Source organism: Heteronotia binoei, chromosome 3 (assembly GCF_032191835.1).
Source record: "Heteronotia binoei isolate CCM8104 ecotype False Entrance Well chromosome 3, APGP_CSIRO_Hbin_v1, whole genome shotgun sequence".
Lineage (NCBI taxonomy): Eukaryota > Metazoa > Chordata > Lepidosauria > Squamata > Gekkonidae > Heteronotia > Heteronotia binoei.
In genome coordinates this window covers 188,180,163-188,195,197 of record NC_083225.1, presented here as the reverse complement: position 1 = coordinate 188,195,197, position 15,035 = coordinate 188,180,163, and the positions used below count along the sequence as shown (strand labels likewise).

At 48.7% G+C, this 15,035-nt stretch overlaps 1 protein-coding gene across 1 annotated transcript in view; it reads right to left on the bottom strand.

The window, feature by feature from the left end:
* KCTD21 (potassium channel tetramerization domain containing 21) overlaps positions 1–13,148 on the bottom strand; it is a 28,371-nt gene extending 15,223 nt beyond the window's left edge. Inside the window, exon 1 of the mRNA XM_060235011.1 lies at positions 12,979–13,148. The gene's annotated coding sequence lies outside the window, so the exon portion shown is untranslated. The remainder of the gene's footprint in view (positions 1–12,978) is intronic.
* Between the last annotated feature and the right edge of the window lie 1,887 nt (positions 13,149–15,035).

The following is a 15,035-nucleotide window of genomic DNA, read 5'->3' as shown; positions in this document are numbered from 1 at the left end:
AAGCTAAAAATAACTGATTCAGCCTCATGGGCATGGCCTATCGGTCCAGGTCCTGCAGTTTTACTGCACTAGAAAGGAAGGCAACTGAAGGGCTAGAACCTTTTCTCCTTTTCAAGTTTCTTATTTGTATGGAATCATAGAATCATAGAGTTGGAATGGACCTCCAGGGTCATCTAGTCCAACCCCCTGCACAATGCAGGAAACTCACAAATACCTCTCCCCAAATTCACAGGATCTTCATTGCTGTCAGATGGCCATCTAGCCTCTGTTTAAAAACCTTCAAGGAAGGAGAGCCCACCACCTCCCAAGGAAGCCTGTTCCACAGAGGAATTGCTCTAACGGTCAGGAAGTTCTTCCTAATGTTGAGCCAGAAATTCTTTTGATTTAATTTCAACCCATTGGTTCTGGTCCTACCTTCTGGGGCCACAGAAAACAATTCCACACACTTCTCTATAGGGCAGCCCTTCAAGTACTTGAAGATGGGGATCATTTTAACCCAAAGGAATTATAAAATGAGAAACTTTCCTCTGCAGCCCAAACTGGCATGTGCAGCTCGTTTAACCACCCCATGTGCTCGACTGCACAAACCAGAACTCATGACAACTGATGCTATGTGGGACTTAGGGAATACCTTAAGACCATTTTTCATATTATCATAGCAGTCCCCGGCCTTTTTGAGCCTAAAGGCACCTCTGGAATTCCAACACAGCCTGATGAGTGCAGCACAAAATGGCCACTGCAAAATGGCTGCCGCAGCTTACTTCAATCAGACCGTGAAGATCTGTCCTGGGGTGGCAGCGATATTTTTTAAAAATCGGCACTTGGGCAGGTGGCACTGTCAGTGGGTGATGTGGTGCCCCGGGCACCATCTTGGGGGAACCCTGTTTTATCAGAATGACAGTCTGATCCTTTGGGCCATCCTTGAAATAGCCTTTGTTTGTCCACAAATCAGCATTTAATTCAAATACTCAGGGACCACAGTACTGAGCATTAAGGTTTGAACGAGCAGCCACAGACAAAACTTTCTCAGTGACCGACTTCGCCACAAATCGTGGCACTTTTCAACGGAGTCATAAACTCGGCCTTCAAGGGTCTGAGGAAAAATCAAGCGAAGTACAAAGCTCATTGTGAATCATCCCTAGCGAAGGACAGAGCAGTCCCGCCTGACAGAACACAGCCAGTCGCCCGATTGTCTCAAAGCTAATGAAATTTCCCCTTCTGAGCCTTGTCAGAAGGCAATGTTCTAGGTCATAAACGCAAGAACCCTCACGACTGCACCATTACCTCAGCTGATATTTCAGTAATGTTTTGAAATGGTGCCCTCACCCCTGCCAAAACACAGTGTCTGCACAAATTTATTCTTAAAAGCAAGGCATGATTTTGTGGGCAAAGCTAAAGAAACCGCTGGCCTTTTTCATGAGAATGTAAGACAAGCCATTGCTGGATCAGATCAGTGGCTCATCTAGTCCAGCATCCTGTCTCACACAGTGGCCAACAACAGGGCAGAGAGGCGGAGGCCTTCTCCTGATAAGAACATCAGAATAACCCTGCTGGATCGAACCAGCAGCAGAAGAAGAAGGAGGAGGAGGAGGAGAAGAAGAAGGAGGAGGAGAAGAAGAAGGAAGAGGAGAAGGAGGAGGAGGAGAAGAAGGAGAAGATATATATCCTGCCCTGTAATAATAATAATAAAATTTTATTTATATCCCGCCCTCCCCGCAGAGGCAGGCTCAGGGCGGCTAACAACATGTCCATACAGTAATTTTATACAAAACTTTAAAATCAACATTAGTCTTAAAACCATTCTAATTTACAATTAACATAAATTGGCAATAACAATAGGCATTTCTGGTGCTAATCTGTCGGTTAGCAATATGGCGAGAGTCACTTAGGCGAGAGTCACACTTAGATGAACCCATCAATCCTTCAATCAGCAGTCCGCAAAGGCCATCCTGAACAGGGTGGTCTTGCAGGCCCTGCGGAATTGGTCGAGGCTCCGCAGGGCCCGCACCTCTTCCGGGAGCTGGTTCCACAGGCATGGAGCTGCAACGGAGAAGGCCCGTGCGCGGGTGTTCTGCAGTTTCGCCTCCTTTGGCCCAGGGATAGTCAGCTTGTTCTTCCCCGCTGACCTCAGTGCTCTCTGGGGCTCATATGGGGAAAGACGGTCCCTCAGGTAGGCAGGGTCCTCGACCATATAGGGCTTTAAAAGTAATAACCAGCACTTTGTAGTGAACCCGGTATGTAACTGGCAGCCAGTGCAGTCCGCGCAGCCCTGGCTGTATGTGCTCCCACTTCGGGAGCCCTAATAATAGCCTAGCCGCCGCGTTCTGCACTAGCTGCAGCCTCCGGGTTCGGCACAGAGGCAGCCCCATGTAGAGGGCATTACAGTAGTCCAATCTTGAGGTGACCGTCGCATGGATCACTGTTGCTAAGTCTCGATGCTCTAGGAAAGGGGGCCAGCTGCCTTGCTCGCTTCAGATGAAAGAACGCCGACTTGGCAGTGGCTGCTATCTGGGCTGCCATTGATAGCGAAGGCTCCAGTAGAACTCCCAGGCTCCTGACCTGGTGCGCCGCTTTCAGCGGCACACCGTCAAAAACCGGGAGAGGTATTTCCCTCCCCAGAGCGCCGCGGCCCACGCAAAGCACCTCTGTCTTTGTCGGGTTCAGCTTCAGCCCACTCAGCCTAAGCCAAGTTGCCACGGCTTGCAATGCCTGGCCCAGATTCCCTGGGACGCAGTCAGGCCGGCCATCCATTAGCAGATAGAGCTGGGTGTCATCAGCATATTGATGACACCCGAGCCCATACCTCCGGGCAATCTGGGCAAGGGGGGGCGCATGTAGATATTGAATAACATCGGGGAGAGAACTGCTCCCTGAGGCACCCCACAGTCTAGTGTGCGCCTCTGGGACAGCTCACCCCCGATTGCCACCCTTTGTCCCCGTCCCTTGAGGAAGGAGGAAAGCCATTGTAAGGCCAATCCCCTAACCCCTATGTCGGCGAGGCGGCGGGTCAGTAGCTGATGGTCGACCGTATCGAACGCCGCCGACAGATCTAACAACATCAGCACCGCCACGCCACCTCGTTCCAGATGCCGCTGGAAGTCATCTCAGAGTCTCAGAGCAGTCTCAATCTCCTTTACCTTCCCCCCCACACAACAGACACCCTGCGAGGTAGGTGGGGCTAAGAGAGCTCTTACAGCAGCTGCCCTTTCAAGGACAACTCCTATGAAAGCTATGGCTGACCCAAGGCCATTCCAGCAGCTGCAAGTGGTGAGTGGGGAATCAAACCCGATTCTCACTTGACTTCACTACACCAAACTGGCTCCAGTTTGGCATCCTGTCTTACATAGTAGCCAACCACTTGCACAGTGGCTAACCAGTTTCTCTGGACAGCCAACAAAAGGACACAGAGGCCGAGGCCTTACCTTGAAAAAAAAATAACAAAAGCCCTCCTGAATCAGACCAGGGATCCATCCAGTCCAGCATCTTGTATCACATAATGGCCAACCAGTCCCTCTGGACGGCCAACAACAGGGACTAAAAGGCGAGGCCTTTCCCTGCTAAGACTATAAGAAAAGCCCTGCTGGATCAGACCAGTGGTCCATCTAGTCCAGCATCCTGCCTCACACAGTGGCCAGCCAGTTCCTCTGGACGGCCAACAACAGGGCACAGAGGCTGAGGCCTTCCCCTGAGAAGAACATCAGAAGAGCCCTGCTGGATCAGACCAGTGGTCCATCTAGTCCAGCATCCTGCCTCACACAGTGGCCAACCAGTTCCTCTGTAGGGCCAACAACAGGGCACAGAGGCTGAGGCCTTCCCCTGAGAAGAACATCAGAAGAGCCCTGCTGGATCAGACCAGTGGTCCATCTAGTCCAGCATCCAGTCTCACACAGTGGACAGCCAGTTCCTCTGGAGGGCCAACAACAACAGGGCACAGAGGCTGAGGCCTTCCCCTGAGAAGAAAATCCGAAGAGCTCTGCTGGATCAGACCAGTGGTCCATCTAGTCCAGCATGCTGCTTCACACACTGGCCAACCAGTCCCTCTGGAGGGCCAACAACAGGGCACAGAGGCTGAGGCCTTCCCCTGAGAAGAACATCAGAAGAGCCCTGTTGATCAGACCAGTGGTCCATCTAGTCCAGCATCCTGCCTCACACAGTGGCCAGCCAGTTCCTCTGGACGGCCAACAACAGGGCCTAAAAGGTGAGGCTTTTCCCTGGTGTTGTCTCCTAGTACTGGGATTCGGAGGCTCCCTTTAGTCTGATCTAGCTACAGTGATCCCTGCCATAGTTACATCCTGGCTGGACTACTGCAATCCTGTCTACTTAGGGCTACCTTTGAAGAGTATTCGAAGGCTAGTGTAGAATGGCTGCGGCAAGACTGTTGGTTGGGGCCAGCTGCCACAGGAGCATGCGACCCCAATACTACTGCAAATTACACTGGCTACCAATCCACTCCCAATTCAAGGTGGGGACCCAAAGCAACCTACATCATTTCCCTCTCTGTTTTTCTCACAACAACTCTGTGAGGTAGGCTAGGCTGACAGGGCATGAGTGGTCATCCAGTAAACGTTCATGACACTTGCGGAGATTTGAATCTGGACCTCCCGGATGATGATCCTAGTCCGACATTGTAACCCTGGTTCTCTGGGTTAAGAACGTAAGAAAAGCCATGTTGGATCAAGCCACTGGCTCATCCAATCCAACACTTCGTGTCCCATGGTGGCCAAAACCTGCCCCTACCTCCTGACGGTATTCCAATGAGGTCTCCCATCCAAGAACATAAGAGAAGCCATGTTGGATCAGGCCAATGGCCCACCCAGTCCAACACTCTGTGTCACATAAGAACATAAGAGAAGGCATGTTGGATTGGACCAATGGCCCACCCAGTCCAACAATCTGTGTCACATAAGAACATAAGAGAAGCCATGTTGGATCGGACCAATGGCCCACCCAGTCCAACAATCTGTGTCACATAAGAACATAAGAGAAGCCATGTTGGATCGGACCAATGGCCCACCCAGTCCAACAATCTGTGTCACATAAGAACATAAGAGAAGCCATGTTGGATCGGACCAATGGCCCACCCAGTCCAACAATCGGTGTCACATAAGATCATAAGAGAAGCCCCATGTTGGATCAGACCAATGGCCCACCCAGTCCAACACTCTGTGTCACATAAGAACATAAGAGAAGCCATGTTGGATCGGACCAGTGGCCCACCCAGTCCAACAATCTGTGTCACATAAGAACATAAGAGAAGCCATGTTGGATCGGACCAATGGCCCACCTAGTCCAACAATCTGTGTCACATAAGAACATAAGAGAAGCCATGTTGGATCGGACCAATGGCCCACCCAGTCCAACAATCTGTGTCGCATAAGAACATAAGAGAAGCCATGTTGGATCAGGCCAATGGCCCACCCAGTCCAACAATCTGGGTCACATAAGAACATAAGAGAAGCCATGTTGGATCAGGCCAATGGCCCACCCAGTCCAACAATCTGGGTCACATAAGAACATAAGAGAAGCCATGTTGGATCAGGCCAATGGCCCACCCAGTCCAACAATCTGTGTCACACTGTGACTAAAAAACCCCAAGTGCCATCAGGAGGTCCACCAGTGGGGCCAGGACACTAGAAGCCCTCCTACTGTGCCCCCCCAAATACAAAGTATCAGTGCCCCAGACAGAGTTCCAACGATATCCTGTGGCCAATAGCCACTGATGGACCTCAGCTCCACATGCTTATCCAATCCCCTCTTGAAGCTGTCTATGCTTGAGCCGCCGCCACCTCCTGTGGCAGTGAATTCCCCATGTCAATCACCCCTTGGTGAAGAAGGACTTCCTTTTATCCATTCTATCTTGACTGCTCAGCAATTTTATTGAATGTCCACAAGTTTTCATATTGTGAGAAAGGGAGAAAAGGGCTTCCTTCTCTATCCAAGGACTTGCCAGAGTCGACCCTGCTGAGCTTCTGAGATCCGACAACATCAGGCTTGCCTGGGCCATCCTGAATACTGATATAACTTTATAGCCACATGCATATAAAGTTCTCTAAATTCTCAGAGCTTTCTTTTCTTTTAAGTAAATGTCTAACCCAGGGATGTCGACATAAATGAGACCTTGTCAGGCTGGGCCATGTGTGTACCTATTTAAGATTAGGTAGAAGAGATATAAACTTTATAAAGGACATAGACCAAACACAATTAAAGATTTTTTAAAAAATAAAATAAAATAAAACATGCTTAAAACATTAACCACTCGGTCTTAAAGGTGCTTTCTTTGTATCTCTCCCATGGGATCCAGGGAACTGGGCAAAGGAAGCTCTGGCTCTTGCCTTCCTTCCCCAGGGGGCCCGGAGGGGGGGGAGCCTCAGCCAATAGAAGGAAGAGAGGTTTGGATCGGGAGCTCTGCTGTGCAATTGAGAGAGCCTGGCAAAGCAAGCTCTCCCTCCCACAATCCGGTCCTGCCTTTATAGATAAGATTATAATCCATGCCCTCGCTACTGGAGAGCCACTCCTCCACTTGCACCTGCTAGCATGGCCTTGGGTCAACCATAGCTCTGGCAGAGGTTGTCCTTGAAAGGGCAGCTGCTGTGAGAGCCCTCTCCAGCCCCATCCACCTCACAGGGTGTCTGTTGTGGGGGAGGAAGGTAAAGGAGATTGTGAGCCGCTCTGAGACTCTTCGGAGTGGAGGGCAGGATATAAATCCAATATCTTCTTCTAAATCTCTTCTATTAGATAAGGAAATAACCTCAGCCAATGGAGAAAAAAAGAGACTTTGCTCTGTAGCTCCTGTGCGATTGAGCAAGCCTTGCATAGCAAACTGTTATGCAGAAGGAAGCAAGAGAGAGGGAGAAGGAAGCAGATGACAGCAATTGCTCAGGGGCCTGATAGGAGCCTTCTGAGGGCCTGATTCAGCCCCTGGGCTGCATGCCTGACACCCCTGGTCTTATTTTATTGAGGAGATATACCTTTCCCCTTATATCTTCACAAGGAAAGGGTCTAGATAATTATTTTTAAAAAAACCAACCCCAAAAGCTTGGAATACCGAGAATATGTATATAACAACAGTGGTGGAATCCATCAGGTGATTTATGGCGATTCCCCGTTTTCAAGACAAGAGACATTCAGAGGTGGTTTGCCGTTGCCTGCCTCCACCTAGCAGCCCTGGACTTTCTTGGTGGTCTCCCATCCAAATACTAACCAGGGTGACCCTGCTTAGCTTCCAAGATCTGAAGAGATCAGACTAGCCTGGGCTACCCAGATCAGGGTATATAAAAGGGGTGGCCAAACTAGCTTGTAAGAGCCACATAGACTAAACATCAGATGTTTGAGAGCCACAAGAGATGAACATCAGATGTTTGAGAGCCACAAGACACGAAAGGCAGATGTTTGAGAGCTGGGAGGGAGGGGAAGAGTGAAGGCAAGCAGGCAAATAGATGGAGAGGAGAGGTGAGAAGAAAGCAACTTTAAATGCATTCTCCGAGTTGTCGGCTTGCTTGACTTGGTGTAATGATTTAAAAAGACAAATGCCTTCCAAGCCAGCCGAATATAAAAGATTATGGTTTAACCCCTTAAACCTTTTAAAAAAGTCACTTTAAAATTTGTTAAAGGATTTACAGTTTGGCCTATTTGTCTCACTTTTTGCGTTCTTTATAAACTTGGGAACAGAACCTAGTCACCTGTCTTGTTGTCTGGTGGTTCCTACCTGACAGAAGATTGGGTGGCAGGGGCTTCAAGAGCCATACAATATGTGTGAAAGAGCCACAGTTTGGCCACCCCTGGTATATAACGATATAATGATATTCAAGAGCTGATGTAAGAAAAACCTTCTTTCCTTTATTTTTAGAGCTAGCTCAAAGCATTGCTAATTGTGACCCTGCGCGGACCTCAGATGATATCTTCACCCCATCCTACCTTTCGTCCCACAAGCCGGCCCTACCTTTATAGATAAGATCATAATCCATCCTCTCGCTGCTAGATAAGGACATCCGGCTGTATATTAATAGATGATCTACCAACGCCGGCGTTGGAACTGAAAAGTTGCAAGACGCTTGCGGAATCGGAGTACGACTTGTCTGTTTGCTAATTCTTATCTTAACTGCCTGGTCCAGGTCACGTTTCCTCAGAAGGGAGTCCTACTAAATCCAATAGGACTTGCTCCTAAGTAGGTTTGCACAGGATCGCTGCCTTCCTTTAATTTCCCTGTACCACTGAACTATGCCTTTCTAATGTGTTTTGATAGCAAAATAACAGAGCTTGCGCTCAGGTGAGCAGCGAAGTTTGCACTGTCACTCACTCAGTTTATTATTACAGTCATTGACCAGAACATATAAGACATTTAGAACAACCTTAAAAGTACCTTATAAAAAGTCCCACAAAGAGTCTACATATTACGATTTGATGACTTGAGGGTTATAACAGTAAAAAAGAATATAAAAGATTATGGTTTAACCTTTAAACCTTTTTAAAAAGTCACTTTAAAATTTGTTAAAGGATTTACAGTTTGGCCTATTTGTCTCACTTTTTGCGTTCTTTATAAATCTGGGAACAGAACCTAGTCACCTGTGTTGTTGTCTGGTGGTTCCTACCTGATAGAAGATAATCTAATTTGAGTTTATTTGATCTGCCAGGGAACCCTTCCAACAGTGGGCTGATAATAAGAACATAAGAGAAGCCATGTTGGATCAGGTCAATGGCCCATCCAGTCCAACACTCTGTCACACAGTGGCCAAAAACCCCCAAAACCATCACTGCCCCAGACAGTTCCAACAATACACTGTTGCTAATAGCCACTGATGGACCTCTGCTCCTTTTGGAGTGCCTCCCAATCCTTGCTGGTTCTCACCACCCTGAACAATTTAGTGTCATCTGCAAACTTGGCCACTTCACTGCTTACTCCCAACTCCAAATAATTAATCAATAAGAAGATGAAGATGATATTGGATTTATATCCCGCCCTCCACTCCGAAGAGTTTCAGAGCGGCTCACAATCTCCTTTCCCTTCCTCCCCCACAACAGACACCCTGTGAGGAGGGTGGGGCTGAGAGGGCTCTCACAGCAGCTGCCCTTTCAAGGGCAGAGGCTTAGAGCGGCCTACAATCTCCTTTCCCTTCCTCCCCCACAACAGACACCCTGTGAGGTGGGTGGGGCTGAGAGGGCTCTCACAGCAGCTGTCCTTTCAAGGACAACCTCTGCCAGAGCTATGGCTGACCCAAGGCCATGCTAGCAGGTGCAAGTGGAGGAGAGGGGAATCAAACCTAGTTCTCCCAGATAAGAGTCCACACACTTAACCACTACACCAAACTGGCTCTCCACACCAAACTAAAGAACATGGGACCTAGTACTGAGCCCTGTGGCACCCCACTGCTTACCGTCTTCCACTGCGAAGATTGCCCATTTCCCTTTGACTCGCCGTATGAAAAGATCAATTAAAGAATATATGCTCCAGAGAATCTATTTCAGGCTGGGAAGAGGAAGAGAGTCTAAGTGCATAAGGAGTTCCTTTATACCTCCCCTCTACAACTGCAGATGGCAGGGACATACTCCTAGCTAAGGTAAAGGCCCTTCTAGCGTTGTGAGATTCAAGGAAGTATGGGGGGTGGGGTTGCACTGTCTTACCTTCCAACGGCCTTGTGAAGAATTTTGTTTTACTTCATTTATACCCCAAAGGGGGTCTAAAGTGGTTTAGCACACTCTCCCCTACTCTCAATCCAATGAAATGGGTTAGGCTGAGAGTGTGTGACTGATCCTAGGTCACCCAGCAAGTCTTCATGGCAGGCTGCACATTTGAACCTGGGTTTTCTAGATCCCAGGTTTTCTAGATTCAGGCTAATCTGAAGATAGTATATCAAATCCAGGAGCTATATGAAAGCTAATCAGTCAGAAAGTCTATTTTCTACTTCTTCAAAACATATAAAGCAGACAGATGGAAATCTTCATCCACCCACTGTGGCCGCATAGGAGAAATAATTTTTAAAATTACGATGGGAGTAAGGTTTATTATGACAATTATAGTTCAAGGAGCAGAAAGTATAGTTTTTACTTCTTCAAAACGTATAAAGCAGACAGATGGATCTTCATCATGCCACTGTGGACACATGGGAGAAAATAATTTTTAAAATTACGATGGGAGTAAGATTTTATTATGACAATTATAGTTCAAGAAACAGAAAGTATAGTTTTTACTTCTTCAAAACGTATAAAGCAGACAGATGGAAATCTTCATCCTGCCACTGTGGCCGCATAGGAGAAATTTTTTTTAAAATTACGATGGGAGTAAGGTTTTATTATGACAATTATAGTTCAAGGAGCAGAAAGTATAGTTTTTACTTCTTCAAAACATATAAAGCAGACAGATGAAAATCTTCATCATGCCACTGTGGCCACATGGGAGAAAAAAATTAAAAAGTATGATGGGAGTAAGGTTTTATGATGACAATTATAGTTCAAGAAGCAGAAAGTATAGTTTTTACGTCTTCAAAACATATCAAGAGGACAGATGGAAATCTTCATCCCGCCACTGTGGCCGCATAGTAGAAAATAATTTTAAAAGTATGGGGAGAGCAAGGTTTTATGATGAGAATTCTAATTCAAGAAGCCTTTTAAGGTAGATGCTGAGCTGATGTAATTAGTACACCTACCGGTGACGTCTGGGGTGTGTGGCATATGCAAGTGCTAATGAGCTCCGGCACCTCTTTTTCTACAAAATAACCCCTGCTTCTTATTATAATGGCAGTAGTGCAGTCTGCTGGATGGGGGGGGGGGGAATTGGCTTTAACACTATCTCTGCCACTGATTTACTGTATTGCCTGGGGCAAACCGCCATGGATTAATCTACAAACAGGAATAACAGTGACTTTTTCCAGAGTTTATGTTTTGTTCATGACTTGGACTTCTTTGAAGCATTTATTTATTCTTTTCTTTACTTCTCTTATACCCCTTATACCCTTCTTTTCTCCTCTAAAAGGTAAAGGTAGTCCCCTGTGCAAGCACCAGTCGTTTTCGACTCTGGGGTGACGTTGCTTTCACAACGTTTTCCCGGCAGACTTTTTACGGGGTGGTTTGCCATTGCCTTCCCCAGTCACCTACACTTCCCCCCCCAGCAAGCTGGGGACTCATTTTACCGACCTCGGAAGGATGGAAGGCTGAGTCAACCTCGAGCCGGCTACCTGAACCAGCTTCCGCTGAGATCGAACTCAGGTCGTGAGCAGAGGGCTCTGACTGCAGTACTGCGGCTTTACCACTCTGCGCCACGGGACTCTTTTTTCTCCACTACAGGGACCCAAAATGGCTTACATAATTCTCCCTTCCTCCGCTTTGTCCTCACAACACCCCTGCAAGGTAGGGCAGCCTGAGCCTGGGTGACCGGCCCAGGGTAGTACTTTGGTAAACAACATCCCTATGAGGTAGGCAACGCAGAAGAGCACTGTGGCTGACCCAAGGCACTTTGAACACTCTATTCTAAAACAGGAACACAAAGTACTCTGGGCTGGCCCAGGTCACTTTGAACGATGTATTCTAAAACAGGAACACAAAGTACACTTTCCCTAATTCCAAGCACAACGCTCCATGTCACTCTACGACACTGTCTCTCCAGTGGGGTGGAAAACGCAATCTAATGTCTTTTAAAATTGCATTTTAAAAAAGCTATTCGCAAATCGTTGCTAGTTGGTCTGTAAGTTGGAAAGGCGGCATAAGGGTAACGACTTGTCTAAGTAAATAAATACCTTGTTAAGATTTGGGGCACTGATGTGGAAGGGCATTATCAGAACATAACAGGTTCACAGAGCATTCGCCTAGGTCCACCTGCTACCAAGGTTCCTCAGACTTCCAACACTTGAGTGACAGGAAGAAACTCAACAGGTGCTGCTATCCCTCCCTTCTCCCCTAGCAAGTGGAAGAATAGGAGTAAAATATCAAAGGCATTCCCTAGGTCCACCCTGTTTTTCCACTAGCAAGGCCCTTCGGATGTTAACACAGCCAGGCAGAAACTCAACAGGTGCTGCTATCCCTCCCTTCCCCCCTAGCAAGTGGATCAAAATATGAAAGGCATTCCCTAGGTCCACCCCGTTTTTTTCCCTAGCAAGGCCCTTCGGATGTTAACACAGACAGGCAGAAACTCAACAGGTGCAGCGGTCCCTCCCTCTCCCCCCCCCCCGCCCCAGAATGACTAGACAGCGATGTCGAAGGATATTATCAACATTTAAAAGGATTCACAGTGCATTTCCTAAGCCCAACTCCCTTTTCCCCCTAGCAAGGCCCCCTCGGGCTTCAACACAGGCAGAAACTCAACAGGTGCTGCTACCCCCTTCCCAAACATGGGCAGGCAGTGATAGGAAAAAGCTCAGCTTGGATTTCTGTTCATGGGGAGGGAAAAAGGAAAAGTAGCAGAGAGCGAAAGAAGAAACCCCTAATGCAGGGATGGCCAGACTGTGACTCTTTCACACATATTTTGTGGCTCTGAAAGCCCCCACTGCCCCGTCAGTTGGCTTGGAGGATGCATTTAAAGTTAAAGTTGCTTTCTTTCCACCTCTCCCCCCCAAAAAATCTATTTTTCTTCCTTCTTTCTGGCTTTCAAACATCTGACATTTATATTATGTGGCTTTACGTTAAGCAAGTTTGGCCACCCTCGCCCTAACGTTTTTCCTTAACAAAAAAGCAACGAAAAAAGGAACTTTTGGCCACCGGGGTTCCTAAAATTCGCTTTCTCGCTCCGGCAAGTGTAAACAGGGTTTTTTTCCAGGAAAAGAAAAACCCAACTCCCTTAATTCCTTTTCTCCCCTCGAAAGGGCAAACGGTGGCTTGAAAAGGCCACCTTCTTTTCCAGGGGGCACTGCCCATCCATAGCCTTGGGCTCTCCGGGCCCCGGATCTCTTCTCCCCCCTACATCCCCGCGGCTCCCACTGCCGCCTCTACCTGCTCCACCGGTGCTGCCTGCCCCTCCGGCCCCAGCACATCTGGAACCACTGCACCGCTTACCTCTGCGCCCGGTCCGGGTCCACCACCACCCCAGGAGGGGGGGAGGGTTGCAAAATAAAAAAAGAGAGAGAGAGAGAGAGAGAAAAGACCAAGGGTGGGGTAAAGGGGGAGAGAGAGAGATGAAATCCCGGGCAGGAGCAAAGCAACTCCGGCACCTCGCGTGGCACGCTGGGGATTGTAGTCCCCAGCCTTCCTCCCTGCCATCATCGGCAAAGGGCGCTCGGACTACAACTCCCAAGAGGCCGAGGGGCCGGCGGGGGAAGGTATCAGCTGGTGTTAAAGGGGACGCCGCTTTGGAATAGACCGGCGGAGGGGGAGCAGCAAAGGGGAGGAGGAGAGGAGGGGAATCGCGAATGCATCTCGCAGCAGAGGAGCCGGAGGTGATCCCTGCAGTTGAGCGCTGGCTTGCGGCAAGCCCCTGGCTCTGCACCAACCTCGGGGGATTTTGGCAGCGTGGGGAGAAAAAGGGCGAAGACCTGCAGACGGCGGGGCTGAGCGAGGGAAAGCGGCGTTGCTTTGCTGTGCAAATCGGAGAGGGGGAGAAATCCCAACGCGCCCCCCCCCCTCCCTCGCCCTCCCGCCAAGCCCCTTTGCGGCGCCTGCAAAAAAAAAAAAAAAGGAAAAAGAGGTGAGTTTTGGGCCCCAACAATTGCTTGCACCGCCTGATTCCCTGCCTGTTTACTCGGGAGTAAGGAAGGGGGGGAGAGGGGCGTGCACGAAGGTCTCTCGCCGGCCGGAGGAATGCATTGGTAAGAAAAGCCCCCCCCCCGCCCCCCCGACTTTTCCCGAGATTCGTGGGAAATGGCTGCGGGGTTGTGGAATGGAGCCTCCACTTTTAGAGGCAGTCTACCTGTCCAAAGACTGGGTCGGAGTTGGGGCAGTGTGGCTCTGCTAGAGAAGGCCCCCCCTCCCCTCCCCGCGACAACTTTTATCTAGGAAAAAATATTGAGTGGTGCTGGCGCGGTAGGGAACTTTTGGAACAGTGGCTCTCCAGATGTTTTTTTTTTGCCTACAACTCCCATCCGCCCCAGCCAGCATGGCCAATGGCTGGGGCGGATGGGAGTTGTAGGCAAAAAACCTCTGGAGAGCCACTGTTCCCCACCCCTGTGGAGGATTGGATCAACATTTGGAGCAGAGGTTCATCAGGGGCTGTTAGCCACAATGTATTTTTGGAACTCTCTGTCTGGGGCAGTGATGCTCTGTATTCTTGGTGCTGGGGGGGGGGCACAGTGGGAGGGCTTCTAGTGTCCTGGCCCCACTGGCGGACCTCCTGATGGCACTTGGGTTTTTTTGGCCACTACGTGACACCGAGTATTGGACTGGATGGGCCATTGGCCTGATCCAGCATGGCTTCTCTTACATTCTTCTGTCTGGGGCAATGATGCTCTGTATTCTTGGTGCTGGGGGGGGGCACAGTGGGAGGGCTTCTAGTGTCCTGGCCCCACTGGCGGACCTCCTGATGGCACTTGGGTTTTTTTGACCACCGTGTGACGCCAAGTGTTGGACTGGATGGGCCATTGACCTGATCCAACATGACTTCTCTTAGGTTCTTATGTTTTAGGTCCTCCGGGAATTAGGAAAATTTAAGATCTCTACTTCAGCTTAAAAGGGTATACAGAAATCTAATAAAAACGAGAAAAAAACACACACACCAGCACATACAAAAATAATGGGATCTTCTTTTTGATGCCTCTAGGAGGAAGGATGCAAAATGGTTTTGGTCCCTGGTTTCTAAAGCAGGTTCTCAGTCTAGCATGAGGAATTCCATCTGCCTCCAAACTTGGGCTTGGTGTTTCTCTGAGCTTTATCTATATACATACCCAATAATAGCTTTACCTCAAATTAGTGTTCAAGAACTACCTTTATGGCCCGAAGTTACTACGCAGGAAACAGAAAGTCTTAATAAAATGAAACTAGGGAAGGCTTCGGGACCTCACTTTCTACCTTCAGATCTTTTTCGTAGTAGAATTAATTGCTGGGCTCCCATATTAGCAAATGTGGAAAGGACCAGGCTGTAGGTGATGGGAAAGACCTCAGCCTGAGACCCTGGAGAGACA